Consider the following 6000-nt stretch of genomic DNA (forward strand, 5'->3'; position numbering starts at 1 on the left):
GCTTTCTCATTCTCTTTAATAGATTGCCACATCACTTCTTGCAGCATGTCTTCTTTGCTTTTTCGCGGTCTCTTCCTGAGTCTTTGCAGTCTCTGAGCAGGCGATAAGAGGGACGGCTGAGGTCTCAAGGTTGATGCAGCTGTACAGGCAAAATGCAACATTTAACAGAGGCAGCATTGTTTATACCAGACAGAGTAATGATTCCCCCCGCACTTAAGGAGTAGAAAACACACAGGGTCTACACAATAGCATAATTTTCCCGTCCGAAACAGAGCACACATATCCCATGGGAGCCTCAAAATGGTGAGTAAGGGGGACTGATTGTTTCAGGGCTGCACTGTCCTCTGGGTTTCTGTGACTTGGGGAGAGCCAACAGCTTCAGGGGGCACCTACACTGAACACTGTCCCAACATTTTCCACAGGAGTTCGTCCTGGACGATATCTTGCTGCTGAGGGTGACCTGGGAAGCAAGGGAGGGTCTTCTACTGCAATGCGGCTTCCGCCCTGGCCCATATGCAGCTTGCCTGTGTGCAGCAATGGTCCCCCCGCCCCTCGCGGCACAGTGGCGCGGACACGTTAGCCTGGCAGGGACAAGGACCACAGTGGCTCTCCCGATAAACCTGCGCAAGCGCATTGCACACGTTCTGGATGAGACATTCGAGGAGATTACCGAGGCCGATTACCGTGATGTGATAAACCACATCAATGCACTATTCCACATCTAGGCATGCATACTAACCCTCCTCTCCCAAAGAGCCCGCACCGAAAAAATTCCTTCCCCAAAAAAAAAACCGCTTACCGGGAACCTGCTCTTCTGTTTGTCCTCCACCAAGTACCGGCCGCTGCGACTGGCTACCTTCCTCCTGGCTCGAGAAGAGCTCCTGGCTACATGGCTCCAGGGATTCCGGGGTGTTTCCATCCGGCCCACCACCATCACTCCCGTTTTCCTCCTCCTCCTCCTCCTCCTTCTCCTCCTCTTCCTCCTCCCCCCCCCCCACACCGGCTCTGAAGTGTCCATGGTGGTGCTCGGAGTGGAGGTGGGGTTAACCCCAAGAATCGCATCCAGCTCTTTGTAGAATCGGCAGGTCGCGGGGGGAGCACCCGAGCGGCCGTTTGTGTCGTGGGCTTTGCGGTAGGAACTCCGCAGCTCCTTCACTTTAATCCTGCACTGCAGGGTGTCCCGGTCATGGCCCCTTTCCATCATGTCCTTTGATACCTTCCCGAAGGTATCGTAATTCCTATGGCTGGAGCGCAGCTGGGACTGGACAGCTTCCTCCCCCCAAACACTGATGAGGTCCAGCAACTCGCCATTGCTCCATGCTGGGGCTCGCTTGGCGCATGGAGGCATGGTCACCTGGAAAGATTCGCTGATAGCACTCCATGCCACGCCGGGCTGAGCAAACAGGAAGGGGATTTTTAAAATTCCCAGGGAATGTAAAGGGTGGGTCACATGGTTGGTTACCTGAGGCCAGCGCAGTAGAGTTTGAACTGATGACCAGAGTGGCTAGAACAGGCATTGTGGGATACTGCCGAATAATTCTGGAGGCCATTCACAGCGCATTGGGCGGCCACACTGGCGCTGCAGCGCTGCAGCGGCAGCGCAATACTCGCTATTCCTCTCGGAGAGGTGGAGTACATGCAGCGCTGCAACCACGGAGATACAGCGCTGCAAATGCCTTGCCAGTGTGAACGGCGAGTGAGTTACAGCGCTGGGGGAGGCTTTACAGTGCTGTAACTCGCAAGTGTAGCCAAGGCCTCAGCATTTCTTCTGCTGGATCGGAGTTCTGCCTGGACAGATTCTTCTCCCCATACAGCGATCAGATCCACTATCTCCCGTTTGCTCCATGCTGGAGCTTGTTTGCGATTCTGGGACTGCATGGTCACCTGTTCTGCTGAGCTCGCCACGCTGACCAAACAGGAAATGAAATTCAAAAGTTCCTGGGGCTTTTCCTGTGTACCTGTCTAGTGCATCGGAGTTGAAAGTGCTGTCCAGAGCAGTCACATTGGAGCACTTTGGGATAGCTCCCAGAGGCCAATACCATCGAATTGCACAACGCTGCATCTACAGTACCCCAAATTCGACCCAGGAAGGTCGATTTTAGCGCTACTCCCCTCGTTGGGGAGGAGTACAGCAGTCAATTTTAAGAGCCCTTTAGGTCGGCAGAACAGGGTTGGTTGTGTAGACGCATTCATTATACAACCAACCTAACATGGCTAAATTCGACCTAACCTCGTAGTGTAGACCAGGCCTAAGCAATGGACAACATTTCCTTAGAGGAAGGGGAGCATGTAGTATAATCTACAGTGCAAGATACTCTCATCATAGCATCCCATTATGGAGCAACCTCGCGTACTCCTGCTCCTGCTGAACGAGGAGATGCCTTGGGTGGGAACCGGAAACTGGCACATTGACATGGAGCCATGAGAGCTATTGTGCTCTCAGCGTGTGGGAGGTGCCACTACGCTAGCAGGGCTGCCTTGCTTCTTCAGCCCGAGGCTACCACAGAGAGAAGATGGGAACAGGGGCCATAACCAAGGAGCTGCTAGAGCCATGCAGTCACCTGCACTCCTATAGGGCCTGAATGGATTTTGGATAATTCCCATAGCTTTCTACATCAGCCTGGGGCTGTGGATATGATGAAGAGCACATGGCATAGCTGGTATGCCAGGGCCACAAAGTTATTATGCCCAACTAGGACGTTGCATACATTATAATGTGTGCATGAAGCCATGCATGCATCTAAAGCACGTATTACTCCTATTAATAACTCATAGCCCAACCTTGCAAGGGAACAAGGCTTTTCCAGAGGCTGGCCTGCTGCTATGGAAGTCCCTGCCAGGAGGGATTAGGATGACCATCCATATTTCAGCCTGAAAGCAGTGAGATAAGTCAGTAGGAGTTCAGGGTGTTCAACACTTTATGGAACAGGGCCCTACATTATGAACTAAGCCACCCTCACAACCGCACAAGGATCTGTTCAGCACAGCCTACTGGACGCTTGCAGGTGGAACAGCTCCTAGAGACAGAAGCAGGACCCATCGGGAGACTTCTCCATGTGTCCCAACAGCTATTTGTGGTATGTGTTGGGAAACCCCCTGATCTTGAAAAGCTTTTCTGGTTTTCCTTGCACTTCCCAGGACAATTCAAGTTAAGGGGTAGGACAAAATTGGCACCTCCTTCACTTGACTCTAGGCAACATGTATCTCTACCAGAGAAATACCAACAATGTTGATTCACTGGATGTAGGGCTGAGAGGCCAAGCAGACGAGAACAGTAGGGGTGATCATGTCTCCATAATGTCTATAGAACAAACCAGCCCCCACTGAAGCTAGTCTTTCCATTCACTTCTATGGGCTTTGGATCAGGCCTCACAAGTACAAGCTTGGCATCTGCTGATCAAAGTACCCAGTCCCGTCTGTGTGTCCATCCATGCATCCAGACTACTACAACCATCCCTTGGTACCCTCACTCACTCACACTGGCTGATCACTATAGCCAGACAGGTTCCCAGCTATTTCTGTGGATGTGTTTTAAGAATCTGTGGCCAACATTTTCAAAAGAAGCTTTCAATTTGGGGTGCCATAATCCAGCACTCGGGTAACCTCACTTTTCAGCACTGAAAGGTGACCTGGAAGGTTTTGTTTTGTTTTGGTTTTTAAATTGGTTGGGCTTGTGTCTTATTTTTGCTTCTTTATGGTATATGAAGGCAGCCTGAAAGTTTTAGTTTTAAAAATCCAACCCCCCATTTCTTTAGAGATATTATGAATGCCATGTCTGATCTTCCTTGACTTTACCAGAGAACGTTCAGGAGGCCTCAGCGATGTTTATTGGGAACTCTAACTTTTAACTGCATAGGTTGGAGTGTTCAATCTTTAACTAAGGCTTCCTTTATCCAACATGTCAATTAGTCATTGAACTTAAAGTAGGTATTAACAATAAACAGAGTTTAAGACTGTCTGGCTGAAAATACCTTCCCTTCCCAATCATTCGACTTTCACTCTCTTCTTGTGATGTCATCATTTTCCTACTTCTCTAGTTACCATAGAATTTTCCAGACTGGACACACAATTGCCAACACTAAGTGTTCAAAAGCCAGGAGTCAGGCTCAGAAAAAAGAGTCTTAACCCCCTTTCCCCCCTCAAGATTTTAAATAAAATAATAATAAAAAATGTTGAGCTCTTTGTATTTGCCTTCTGCTCTCTGAACCTTTAGCGTATGCTCAGCTCACGTTTTCAAATTTTTCCTCCACAGTCAAAGGTCTAGAAGCTTACTTTAAAAAAAAGAAAAGCTAAGATTCTCATGTGATCGCTGGACTCCAGAAGCTGGGGATTTAAGAAATACACCAACTATACTAAGCCTTGCCAGAACAAGACCCAAGTTTCATAGAAATGTAGGGCTGGAAGGGATCTTGAGAAGTCATGAAGTCCAGGACCCTGCGCTGCAGCAGGACCAAGTTTGTCATGTAAAAAGCAAGCAGGACTGGAGGTGGTGTGGTTTTTTTCTCTGTTTCCCTTCTCCAGGAGCTAGGGACTGAAAGTCTGCTCCCCTGCCAGGGGAACTGCTGCTGACTGAGCTGGGGTTCCCCTTTTGGGGCCCTCTCCCCAGGCCTGCTGTGCCTTGCAGGGGTGGTGAAACAGGGCTCCTGGAGTCTATGGCAGCTCATTAACCCTCACCTGGTGTGAGGTAGGGAAACCCCTTCACACCAGCATAACAAAGCAAAAAGGGCATTATGCTATTTGGTGTGTTTCTTCGCAGCTCACCTGGGGTCTCTGTAATTCTTCCTCCTTCCTAGTTTGGAAATACCTCAACTGTCCCTCAGGTGACTTCCAGAGCAGAAGCAAGGAGCAGGTAGATGGCATGGAAATATGGCCCAGAGGCATTCTGGGAAGGCATCAAAGGGCTAGCAGCACTTGGGTAGCTTAGGCCTGTGTCTACATTGCAGAGTGGTCGTGTTAGCAGCACTCAGGCTTTAGCCAAAAGCCCTGATGGGCCAGCCAGCTCTGGTGTAAAGCACCCCCACACTTCAATGAGAGGTGTGTGTGGGGATGGGACTCGGGGGAGGGGCAATAGTTCTCCCCACTGTACAGTCACTGTGTGCTTAGATCTGAGGCTCATTTTGAAATACCCATGAGTGTCCAAGTTCCCCAGTTGTGCTGGCTCTCACAGCTGTCCATTCCTGGAGGTGGGAGGATCCAGGCAACTTGGTAATTGCAGCCTGAATGAGGATCTCAGGAATGAGACTTGGCTTTGGGAACATCTGCCAGGCTTCTTCCCTCTGCTCCATGTGAGAGCCCCGCCAGCATGCTGCAACGCAGAAGAGGAGCGTGAACAGGTTTGTGAAGACAGGGAGGGAGGGAGAGCTGTCTTAGCAGAGTTGCATCTCCAACTCCAAACTAGCAGCAAGGCCCAGGGCCCCACCACAGGAAGAGGCTGGTGACTCCTTGGATTACTGGAAGATGGGTTGGCAGCTGCAGGCTGCAAGCAGTCGTCACTAGCAGGAGTCTAGGATGATAAGGCAGGCAATGCCTAACCCCCAGGATTTAAGGCAGTGGTGCACATCCTTGGCAGTGCTTGGTGACTTGCCAGGAGCCCAGGAGCAGCCCCAGATTTGCATACAGATTTACAGAGGACTGGAGTCACATTAGAGGAAGTTAAAAAGATGTGACATCTCTTCCTAATTTCACGTTTGCATGCAGACAGGTACGGTGATTGCCATGAAGTGTTCGGCAAGAGTGGAAGGAGAGGTGTCCAAGATCAGCCTGCAGGCTAGTCCCTGACAACGTGTGAGTGTCCTCTGAGCAGAATTCGTTCCAAAGGGATCATTTCCAAGAGGGTTGGCATAATTTATGATTTACTGTACTAAGAAGGAGGAAATTCTGTCTGTGGGTTTATTTTGCTTGTGATCTACTCTAATATTTGCACTGTGCCGCTAATGCTATGAGTGAAATAGCAGGGGAACTAACTCAGCTGGTTCCAGGATGGGAATTCCCATAGCCCTG

This window comes from Terrapene carolina, unplaced genomic scaffold, assembly GCF_002925995.2.
Source record: "Terrapene carolina triunguis isolate 2854851 unplaced genomic scaffold, T_m_triunguis-2.0 Scaffold838, whole genome shotgun sequence".
Lineage (NCBI taxonomy): Eukaryota > Metazoa > Chordata > Testudines > Emydidae > Terrapene > Terrapene triunguis.